Consider the following 12,554-nt stretch of genomic DNA (forward strand, 5'->3'; position numbering starts at 1 on the left):
AAATTGAGGGGATGCCCATCAATTGGGGAAAGGCTGAATAAATTGTAGTGTATGATTGTGATGGAATACTTTTATGATATAGGAAAGGACAAGTAGGATGATTTCAGAAAAACCTGGAAAGACTTAAATGAACTGATACAAAGTGAAGTGACAGAACCAAAACATTGTATACAGTAACAAGCAATACTGTATGATGAAGAACTGTGAATGACTTAGCTTTTCTCAACAATACAGTTATCCCTTCCACATCGCAACTTTCCCCATCCCAGTTTCGAACTAAAATCAAATGGGAATTCTGAGGGAGTTTTGTAGAAGCCACAGGCAACACGTGACGGCTAGCAGATGACACAGAAAAAGTTTAGAAACTCAGAAATGCACAAAATATACGTATATATGCCTAATATCAACCCAAATTTTACAATAAGGTACTGTAAACACTCCATAAAAGAAAAAGAAAAAATTCAGACTTCTTCTCTAGGGCCAAAAAATTTTACATGGATTTTCCAGATTGCAGGAGCACTACGCCCCTAACCCCCATGGCATGAAAGGGGTTATGTACAATGTTATATACAATGATCCAAGACACCAAAGACTCATGATGAAAAAATGCTGACTCCAGAAAAAGGCTGACATTGCCTGAATACAGACTGAAGAATACTACTTTTCACTTTCTTTCTTTCTTTTTTGTTCTTCTGGCACAAAATGACTAATATGGAAATGTTTTACATGATTACACACGTATAAACTATATCAGATTGCTTACTGTCTCAGGGAAGGGGGATAAAGGAGGGAAGGAGAGAGAGAATTTGGAACTCAAAACTTAAAAAAAAACCAACAACAAATGTTAAAAATTGTTTTTACACGTAATTGGGGAAAAAAAATATAAAATATTATTTTAAAAAAAAAGAAGACTGACAATGTAGGTTCTTTAAATGCCAGGCTAAAGAGGTGATACTAGCCTATAGACTAGTAACTGCCAATCTTTTTAATATTAAAAAAATGTTCAGAACCACACAATAGTAATTGTCCTGTTAGAAAATATCCAATGATTTAAAAAATCATGACCAAGAGCTACTATGAATACATTAGCACTTATAAATGAATTTACTTATATAAATATTTAACATCTTACTAATCTCAACAGCACAGATGTGTTACTCAGTCTACAAAAAATACATTTGCTTATTTGTGGATTCTCAGTCTCCTTACAAAGAGAAGCAGTGTGATACAGTGAACAGAGCTGGCTTCAAAGCCAGGAAATCTTCGGGTCAAGTCTTGACTCCAACACATGCTGGCTATGAGATCTAGAGTAAATCACTTAACTTCTCAATGTTACAGGAAGCTCCATAAGACTCTAAATTTCAGAGAAGGTGCTAACCTGCACTGACAAGGGAGATTCCTCCTGGTAGTTCCCTATACTAATGAAATCACAGGTCTATTATCTCTATCCTAGACTCCACAAAAAAAAGTTTTTAGTCCCTCAGAGGACCATGGTACATACTAGAGACCACTGCTACGGTCAATAGGGGAGTGATACAAACAGGCCTGTACATTAAGAAAATAATTTTGAGAAACAAATGTGTAAAGGATGGCAAGTGAAATCATTTAGGAAGTTATAATAGCTTAGGCAAAAAGAACTAAGGGCTTGTCCTAGGGTGATTAGAGTAAGAGAAGAAAGAACAGGTCTGAAGTCAAGCCTTAGTAAATGCCTGGATATGGAGCTTATGGGGAGGATGAAAGGAAAAGGTATGAGGGTGCAATGCTACGCCTGTATGACTGAGAGGAATCGTAAAATCTGGGAGGTGGTTGGGACCTCAATAGAGTTTTAATCCAACATAACAGAACTAATGTACAGTATAACAAACCTGACAGCCTCCACTTGAATCCCTACAAAGAAGGCAACCCAATGCTCTCTACACTGCCCATTCCACTCTGAGACAGCTCTAATTGGTAAGAAAGCTTTTCCTGCCATCAAGACCAAATCTCCCTCTTTGCAACTCCCACCTGCACTTGCTCCTAGTTCTGCCCTCTGGGGCCAAACTGAACAAGTACAGGCACTCCTCCACATGACAGCTCTTCATATATTCAAAGAAAATTTTATAAACCCTCTGAGTTTTCTCCTCTCCAGGCAAAACATCTCCAGGTTCTTTCACCCAATGCTCATATGTGACATGGGCTCAAAGCCCTCACTATCCTGGTGGTTCTCCTCTGGACATTCTCCAGTTTATCATGTCTTTCTTAAACTGTGATGTTCAGAGCTTAACAAAGCACTCCAGACAAAGTCTCACAATGGCAGAATACACCAAGACCATCGCTTCTAGGAAGCTATGCTTTTTAAACGCAGCCCAAGACCTCATCAGCTTTGCAAATGCACTTAAAAACTCATCCTTTTTTAGAACTGCTCTTTAACCGTGCCTCCCTGATCTTGTACTTGTGACACTTTTTACAACCAAGTGTCAAGCTTTCCATTAATCTTTGTTGCATTTCATTTTATTACATGCAGCCTAATGATCAAGATCTTTTCAGATCTTGACTCTGTCATCCACTGTATTAGCCACCCCTCTTTCAGCTTTGTGTCATCTGAAAATAGATGAGCATGTCATCTGTGCCTTTATTCACATCACTGAAAAAGAAAAAACTGTTAAATAGCAGGGCCAAGCCTAGATCCCTAGAGTACTCCACCAGTCCTCCAACTAATTCTGAAACCACCTAATTATATGATACCTCCCACCTTTTTTTCTCCACAAGAATAGTGCAAGGTATTTTATCAAAAGCCTGCTAACATCCAGGCAAACTATATCCACAACATTCCCTCATCGACTAGTTTATTAAGAAGGAAGGAAGGGAGGAAGGAAGGGAGGAAGGAAGGGAGGAAGGAAGGGAGGAAGGAAGGGAGGAAGGAAGGAAGGAAGGAAGGAAGGAAGGAAGGAAGGAAGGGAGGAAGAAAGGGAGGAAGGAAGGAAGGAAGGAAGGAAGGAAGGAAGGAAGGAAGGAAGGAAGGAAGGAAGGAAGGAAGGAGAAATCAGGTCAGTTTGCGATGACCTATTCTTGAAGAAGCTATGCCGGAGTCATTGTCATCACCACTTCTTTTTCTAAGATGTTCACCAATCATCTTTTTGATGAATCCAATCCTAGGAATCAAATTCAAGCTCACTGGCCTAGAGTTCGCAGGCTATATACTCTTCCTCTTTTGAAGAGTTAGGAGAAAGGCTAAGTTGGTTTTTTTGGGTGTAGAAGAGATGGTAAGTTCAAGTCAATAAATATTTGTGTTGCCTACTACATGAAAGGAACTGACCTAACTACCAGGAAAGTAAGAAAAAACAAAAACCCCTACCTTCAAGGAATATAAGTTCTACTGCAAGGATCCATGTGCAAAACATAAGTAGAAGACAAAGTAAAAAAGGGAAAAGAGCACTAAATGGAAGACTTCCCAATGTAATGTAAGGCTTCCTAAAGAAGGTGGCATGTGAGCTGAACTTTGAAGAAAGGGATTCTTAAAAGTGTATATGAGGAGAGAACAAATTCTATGCATCAGGGCCAGCTGTATGAACGCACAAAGGCAAGAGATAATGCTCAAGTTCAGAAACAGACAGCAGTTCAGTGCGCATGGGACAGAGAGTTCATGAGAGAGAGCAGTATGACATAAAGCTAGAAAGGTTGGTAGGAGCCAGTCAGTGTAAGACTTTAAATGCCATATTTATGAGTTTACATTTTATCCTAAAGGCAACAGGGAGTTTGGTTTTGACAGCACTTCTCCCACAGACTGCTCACCCCACCCCTCCACATCATCTTCACTCTCTCATTTATCTTCAGTCTCTGCCTGTCTAGCGGCTTCCCTACTGCCTACAAATATGCGCAGGTCTCCCCCACTCTTACAAATGTTCACTTTATCTATCCATCCCCAATAAGCCCTTATCTCTCCTGCCTTTTGTGGCTAAACTCCTTAGAAGGCCATCTTCCATTCCTCTCACTCTCTTCTTAACTCTCCCCAGTCTGGCTTTCAGACCTCATCATTCAACTGCAATAGCTCTCTCTAAAGTTCCCAATGATCTCTTGATTGCCAAATCCAATGGCCTTTTCTCAGTCCTCATCCTTCTTGACCCCTCTGCAGCCTTTGACATTGCTGATCTCCTTTTTCCCCTTGAATTTCTCTTCTCTCTAGGTTTCCCTGATGCTATGCTATCATAGTTTGCCTCCTACCTGTCTAACCACTACTCTGTCCCTCTGGCTAGATCTTTGTCCAGACTGTTCCTGCTAACCATAAGTATCCCCCAGACCTCTGTCCGGGACCCTCTTTTCTCCTCCTTCTAGCTTTCACTTGATGATCCTCTGATCTATTTATCCAGTCCTAACCTTTCTTCCTAACCTCCAATCTCACATCTCCGTCTATTGCACATCTCAAACTCCATGTCCAATAGACATCTTAAACTTAATATAACCAGAACTGAACTTTCCTCCCAAACCTTCCTCCTTCCAAATTTCCCTATTACTGTCTAAGTCACCACCGTGTTTCTGGTCCCCCAGGCTCAGGTGTCATCCTCGACTCATCACTCTCACTCCCCATATCCAATCAGTTGCCAAGTCCTGTCAATTTCAGCTCTATAACATTTCTTTCCTCTTACACTGCCATCACACCGCTGATAGTCCTAGTCACCTCACACCTGGACTACTGCAGTAGCCTTCTGAGGCCTCAAGTCTCACCCTACTCCAATCTATTCCTCCCTCAACAGTCAAATCAATCTTCCTAAAGTACAGGTCTGACCATGTCATCTCCCCACCTACTCAACAAAATCCAGTAGCTCCCTATCACCACCAAAATCAAACAGAAAATCCTTTGTTTGGCTTTCAAAGTCCTTCACAACCTAGCTCCTTCCTACCTTTTCAGTCTTCTTTCCCTGTACACCTCCCTTCCCTACCACTCTGCATACCCTGCATTCCAGTGACCCTGTTCTCCTTGTTCTTTCTCACACTAGCTACTCCATCTCCAAACTTACCTCATGTTCACTGGCTGCCCCGACCCATCATGCCTGGAATGCTCTCTCAGCTCATCCTCACCTCCTTACTTCCCTGGCTTCCTTCATGTCCTGGCTAAAATCTCATCTTCTATAAGAAGCCTATAGCAATCCCCCTTAATTCTAATGCCTTCCCTATATTATCTCCAACTTAACATATATGTATGTATATGTATGTATGTATGTTGTCTCTCTCATTAGACTATCTTCTGCCTTTCAGTGCCCATGAACAGTACCTGGCTCAGGAGTGAGGAACTTGTGGCCTCCAGGCCACATGTGGCCCTCTAAGTCAAGTGCAGCCCTTTGACTGAATCTAAACTTCACAGAACAAATCCCTTTAATAAAAGGATTTGTTCTGTAAAACTTGGACCCAGTCAAAAGGTCACACCTGAAGACCTAGAAGACCACATATGGGCTTGGGGCCACAAGTTCCTCACCCCTGGCCCTGGCTCATAGTAGGAGCTTAATAAATGTTTACCAACTGACTCATAAGTTTGCATTCAGGATGATATTTCTAATAACCAGATGGAGTTGTGGGAATGGAGCTTGGGCTAGAGTTGGATTTACAGACTTTGGAATGATCTTCATAGAGATAATAATTTAAGAAATAGGAGTGGAAGAAATTGCCAACAAAGACCATGAAGAAAGAGAAGACAGAAGAAAAGAGACTTAGAAGACAGCCACCGGCAAAGGAACCAAAAAGAAGTGGCTTGGCCACAGTAGTCAAGGCAGCAGAGTATCCAGAATTAAATAGAATGGTCAAAACTAGCAAGTGCTACAGAAAGATCCCAAAGGAGAAAAGCAATCAGATGTTCAAGATGGCAGCATGAGATGAAGTTGTGTTTATATACATCTATACAGATATGAACATAGATATCTTAAAGGAAATTCTATCTTGATACCCTTTAGTGCATACTAGAGTTCATCAGAATCAGTATCTGCTTCAGTCATCATCACAGAAGCAACCAATTTGGAAAAATTACTTCATTTTCTTCAACCAATAATAACATAGTCTCTAACCTTTAAGTTGCCTTATTAAATGTCCTCAATGCAGTACTGGGTGACTTGTCTTACACACCAAATGAGGGTGTTACATTTGCTGGTCTCTACAATCCTTTTCTTCTCTAAAGTTCTGTATTATTCCACGTCACATTCACCAAATATTCTTAGAGAGACAGGGTGTCGGAGTGTTCTGTCTCACAGTGGACAGAGTGAAGGAATTAGGAAGTCCAGAGTTCAAATTCTACTGCTGATTCTTACTAGTTATGCAACCATGGACAAATCCTTAATTTCTCTAGGCACATCTGTAGTATATACCTCACAAGGTATATGCTATATGCTGTGAGGCTTAAATGAGGTAACGTATTCTTCCAGAGTAAAACAAACACTTTTCTTATTTTTGCACTTATATTAACATTATGTTGAAGTCTGCTGAAGTGAATTTAAAACAAATTTTAACTGAGTCTACTATGGACACAACACTGAGCTGGATTATCCTCATGCTAAGGGCCTCAGGTTTGTGCCCTTAAGAAACCATAACTTGGAAGCTAATCTCAGTCAGCACTTAGTAACGAAGCATTAGGTAGCAATGATGTAAAGGCGTACCTGTGTGCACCTAAATATTGTTTGGCAACAGTAAAGAGAAAGTGTTTATGGAAAGTACTAAAAGGAACCAAAGAAAAGGTTTAATGTAAACAAAGGTTTCAAGTTAGGGTTTATATTTCAGTTGGCTTCTTAAGAGGAACTTTTGATAAACAATTAATAATGTTCAGAGCTACTAAGTTGGAAATGTGCTTTAAGAAGGTTATTTAGTCCACCTCCCTATTTTTAGACAAGGTGACAAATCAACAAAAAATAAGAGAATCTTAAATAATATCAAGGGAAGTTATACAGCCTGCCTTGGAAAACTATCCCTTGGATTAACAACCTCTCAAACAAGCCAGATGTTTGTCAAAAAAAAAATCCTTAACAGGATATATTATCTAATATGGTCTTAGAAAGCATGAGAAAACTGCTTTTGAAGAAGTCACAGATATACTTGAGGGCATTCCACCATGGATGAAAAGAATTGTTATCATGATTGAATGTTTAATTGCCTCCTTTCTGCCCAAATAAGCCAGAAATATTCTGCAAAAGCACAACAATTTTCTTTCACAGAAATTGGAATGTGGCCCCTGGTATGTATGACATTTGTACATGCTAACATTCTGCAAATTTCAACAAAATATGAATGGACATTAGTATGCTCAGTAACAGATGATGTATTTCAAAGTACTGTTATGTCCCCCAAAAAAAGTGTACAAAATTTAGAAGTGAAATCTCATTTCCACACTTTTACTGTAATTCCCATTCTGACCTGATGACAATAAGACCTAAAAGAGTTCCCAATAAAGGGGGAAAAGTAACCTACACATTTGCATGTATCTTTTACACACATGATCCCCAGACAGGATGCCCTAGTTGAGAGGGTACTGCAGAAGAGGAATGGTAACTTTAAACTCTAGGATTCCATTATTCTAAGGGACCAGGAATAGCTGAGTGTCTATCAGCTTATCACTACCTGTTATGGGTTCAAAAGCAACAATCTATGTGCATGCCCCCTCTACATGAGAACACTGAGATACTTCAAGAAAGCACCAAACATCCTGATTCTCTTCACTCCTTACTCTCTGCCACATCCTCCACAGCCTCTTCCAAAGCCTTGGGCACTTTCATGGACCCTTTCCTCCTGCCCTCTCCTCACCCCACTTTTCTGGAACCATGATAAAATCAACTCTACCATTGCTACTGGACAGGTGTTTCAATCATTAAAGCAGGGATTCCTAAATTTTTCATCATCCACAGACTTTTTGGCAATCTGGTAAAGCCTATGAAACCTTTCTCAGAATATAATTTTTTTAGCTTTACCTAAAGGAAACACTAAGTTTCAGATGAGTTTAGTGAAAATAAAGATGTATTTTTTCCATCCAAGTTTAAGGACCCCATATTAAGAACACCTGTATTGAAGAGCTGGCTGGCAAATGTGTACAAAGGGAAGTCGTGACCAGAAAAAGTCAGCATGGCTTCATCAAGAATAAATAATAGTAACAGCAGCTAATACTTATATTATGCCTACTATGTACCAGGCACTGTACTGAGCACTTCATAATTATCTCATTTTATCATCACAACAACTCTGGGAGGTAGGTGCTATTATTATCCCCATTTCACAGATGAGGAAATGGAGGCAAACAGCAGTTAAGTGGCTTGCCCAGGGTCACAAGATTGGTAAATGTCTGAGGCCAGATTTGATCTAGGCTCTTCCTGACTCCAGGTCCAGTGCTCTATTCGCTGCACCACCAACTCCTCTTGACACATCAGGCTGGGCCAACCTCATTTCCTTTTTCAACAGGATTGCTAAATTAATAAAGAAGAAAAATACTGTAGATAGAGTTTAGTTAGATTTTAGCAAAGTTTTTGATAAAGTATTTCACACACTATTATCGTGGAGAAGATGGAGAGATGTAGACTAGACTACAAAAAGATGTAATAGTAATGTAATAATACAATTAGACAGACTCAGAGCTGGTTAGATGGCTAGACTTGAAAAGTAGCTATTGAGGTGTTTGATACCAACACGGGAAGAGACCTCCAGGAGAGTGCTCCAGAGATCAGACGTGGCCCTGTGCTATTTAAATTTATCAATGACTTGGATAATGGTTCATCAAACCTGCAGATGACACAAAGCTAGGAGGAACAGCTAACACTATGGGTGACAGTCAGAATCCAAAAGTATCCTGTCAGACTAGAGCATTGGGCTGACTCTAATAAGATGAAATTCAATAGAAGTGAATCTAAGTCTTGAAACTGGGTACAAAAAAAAATCAATCTGACAAGTATGAGATGTAGGGGGCAGCAGCAGTTCTGCAACAGACATGGAGGTTTTAGTGGACTACAAGCTCAGTATGAATCAGCAGTAAGATGGGGTAGCCACAGAAGATGAGATCTTTGGCTGCATTAAGAAAGGCAGAGCTTCCAGAAATGAGGTCAGGGAAGGAAACAAACATTTATCAAGCACCTACTATTACACTAAGCCCTTAACAAATATTACCTCATTTGAGAATCTGACAACAACCCTGGGAGGTAACTTGCCATGGGCAACACATCTAATAAGCATCTAAAGCAGGACTTGCACTCAGGTCTTTCTGACTCCAGGCTTAAAGATCTTTCCTAGCTAGTCCCCCTGTACTATGCCCTGTACCTCATCTGGAATATTGCATTCTAGGCACCAGAGTTTAAGAAAAATATTTATAAACTAGAGAATGTCCAGAAAAGGCAACCAGTATAGTAAAAGGCCTTGAGCCTGTGTCATATGAGCATTGGTTGAAAGAACTGGGGATGTTTCTCTGGGAGAGGAGAAGACTGCAGGCAGTTAAGACAATTCCTCAAGTATGTGAAGGGCTGTCATGCAAAGGAGTGCAGGTATTTATTCTTTTTGGCCCCAGAGGGCAGAACCAGGAGCAAGTGGAAGTTGCAAAGTAGGAACCTGAGACTTCCTAATACATAAAGCTGTCCCAAAATGGAACAGGTTGTGTGGAGAGGCCCTCCTCAGAGGTCTTAAAGCAGAGGCTGGAAAAGACTTGTCCAGTATTTCATAGTGAGGAGTATTCCTGTCATGTATGGGATGGCTTTGATGGCCTCTGAGTTCTTTATCAACTCTCAAATTCTGTAACTTTGTGATTTACTCCCCTGTGACCCCAATCACCATCCAGTAACTTTCTGGACCAAAGTGCCGCCAACTCACCACCACTGCCCTTTGCATGTTGTGTCCCCCATTAGAATGCAAACTCTTTGAGAGCAGGGGCTGTCTTTCTTTTCTATCCCCATCACTTACTTAGTACAATGCACACAGTAAGAGCTTAATAAATGCTTTTTCATTTATTCCTTATCTGTAATATAGAGCTAACAATATCTGTAGTACTTATGTCACAGGATTCTTGAAGCTCAAATGAAATCATATATTTAAAACATATTATAAATGTCAAGTACTATCTGCTAACCACTGCTGCTGCTGCTACTAATTATCAGTGTTGCTGTTTTTTTCATGATAATTAGTTCCAAGACTTGGGGTTGTAATCTAGACTCCTGTCTTCCAGTCCTGAATCTCCAGCAATACAAGCTCCAGAAGTTGATGAAACATGAGACAGGCTCAGATGCTCCCCGAATAGCTTTGTTATTTCTCCTGACTCTCTTGACTGGCTCTCTGATCTCATTTAATGTAAAGTGATGGAAAACATCAATACGCTGCTTAATAGCCAGACTATTCCATCTTTTCTGTATTTGGAACACCACCTGGAAAACTCAATAACTCTTAAACCTTACTACCCTAGCAATGATTATTTTTGTCAGGAACAAAGTGAAGAGTGGAAAGAGGATTGGACAAGGGGTCAGCAAAGACAAGGTCTGATACCATACCTGCCACCTACTAGCTGTGTGACCCTGGACGAGTCATTTGTCCCCCCTAAGTTTTCTGATCTTTTAAATGAAGAAGGTTGGCCTTGAAGAAGGTTGGCCTAGATGACCTACAAAATCTTTACAACTCTGAAATTTCCCTGTCTTCCTTACTGCTTGTACCTTCCTTCTGTAGATTACCTCCAATTTATCCTGTACATACCTTGTTTGTACAGGGTTGCCTGCATGTCGTCTTAGACTGAACTCTTTTTGAGAGATGGGAAATATTTTGGTGAACTGCTAAGTGGCACAGTAGAGTGGATGGGGCTAGAATCAGGAAGAGGAGGGTTCAAATCCAGCCTCAGACACTTACAAGCTGTGTGACCTTGGGCAAGCCACTTAACCTCTGTTTGCCTCGGTTTCCTCAATTATAGGATAAGGATAATAGCATTTAGCTCCCAGAGCTGCTGGGATATAAGATAACATTTGTAAATTGTCTGGCACGTAACAGGCACTATATAAAGGCTATTACCATTTTTTGTTTTTGTCTTTCTTTTTAATCCCACATCTCGACACCGGGGCTGGCACGGGTTATTAAGTAGGGGCTTATTAAATCTTATAAAACAACGCTTATAAAAGCCTTAAGCAATCCTGAATAAATATAAGCTACGAAACTGTTGCAACATCAGAAAAAGAAAGCCTCCTCAAATGTAACCTGTCCGGCCCTATCCTCCGACCTAAGGCTCTGCAAACAGAAAAAGGGGTCAATGGCCCCTGGCCGGCCCAAGGGCGTGCACTTGGGGGAGGGGGAGGGAGAATGGGCAGGGAGAATGGGCAGCTGCACTTATGTCAGTATGTAGGGCGGTGGCCCGGGGAGAGGCTGCGGAACAACTGCGGTAGGATGGGGAGATGCAGGAGTGGGGGGGTGAGGGGCAGCCCAGGTCCCACTTGCCCCCATTCCCTTTTTACAGCACTAGATGACCATCCAAATAAAAGGAAAAAGGGAATGCTTATCCCTACATAGCCATCGCCCGTCAGCTTCCCCCCACCTCGCCCCCGCCCCGTCACGTCCGCTGGGGTTTGTAGTCCTCTGCTTTCGGGCCCCCCATCAAAAGAGCGCGAGACGGGAGAAAGGCCGGACTACATTTCCCAGGATGCAGTGCGAGACTCATGCTTCTCCCTCTCCCGCAAAGCCGAGCCCCGAACCCCGCAGCACCCTCGGACAGTGGCCCGGGGCCCGGGCCGGGGCGATGGTGAGGCGAGGGAGAGGTCAACCTTCTCCTCCCCCCGCTCCACCCGCTTTCCCAGTAGTCCTCAAACTCCCCTAGTCTCTTTACCTAAACGTCGCGCCCCGGAGAACAGTATGTGCCGTGGTGCGGGTGATGTGGGGGGCCGCAGCTCCGTACCAACGATTACGACGATTCCGTTAGTCCGTGAAGTGCGCGTATGGTTACCATGGCAGCAGCGGGACGGGCGTGGCGGCGGGCGGGGGTGGGGGGAGAGAGGACGGAGCGTGTGCTGAGTCTGATGAAGGGGCGGAGCCACGAGCTGCTCTGGGGAGGGGGAAAAGAGGGACAAGGGGGAGGGTAAAGAAAAGGGGAGGAAGGGGAAAAGGAGATGGTGAAAGGGGGACAGGGGAAAGAGGAGGAGACAAAGCCGGGGCAGGGGAAAAGGAGGAGAAAAAAGGGCATGGTGGCAAACCACCTTTTCATCTTTTCATGCTGCCCGACCAAGCCCTACCTCCATAATGCCTCATCCAAGCAGCAGGATTTGTTCCCCGTGCCCCCCTAAAGGGATTGCTATTTCTGCCTCGTCATGACACCTTGCTGTAGTGACTGGCAGGCTCTAGTCCTGGCTGCACCCTGCCAGCGCTGGGAGGCTTTGGACCAGCAGCCAATACCTCTTGCATATACAGGCACACACAAAATAGAGGGAAGGTAATGAGAGAAAGAGGACTGGGGAGGAGAATGTGGCTGGGGGATCAGGAAAGGCATCATTTAGAAGGTGGCACGTGAGCTGAGTCTTGAAAGAAACCAGGGATCCCAAGAATCAGAGGTGATGAAGGAGTGCATTTCCAGGCATGAAGAAGAGCCTTAATGAGGGAGGAAGGGA

At 42.4% G+C, this 12,554-nt stretch overlaps 1 protein-coding gene across 2 annotated transcripts in view; it reads right to left on the bottom strand.

The window, feature by feature from the left end:
* The window catches only part of KATNAL1 (katanin catalytic subunit A1 like 1), a 79,027-nt gene extending 67,141 nt beyond the window's left edge, over window positions 1-11,886 (bottom strand). Inside the window, exon 1 of one of the 2 annotated variants that reach the window (XM_036746928.1) lies at window positions 11,780-11,886. The gene's annotated coding sequence lies outside the window, so the exon portion shown is untranslated. The remainder of the gene's footprint in view (window positions 1-11,779) is intronic. The other variant, XM_036746927.1, reaches the window with a different exon arrangement.
* Window positions 11,887-12,554: the final 668 nt, after the last annotated feature.

This window comes from Trichosurus vulpecula, chromosome 2 (genome assembly GCF_011100635.1).
Source record: "Trichosurus vulpecula isolate mTriVul1 chromosome 2, mTriVul1.pri, whole genome shotgun sequence".
NCBI classification, from domain to species: domain Eukaryota; kingdom Metazoa; phylum Chordata; class Mammalia; order Diprotodontia; family Phalangeridae; genus Trichosurus; species Trichosurus vulpecula.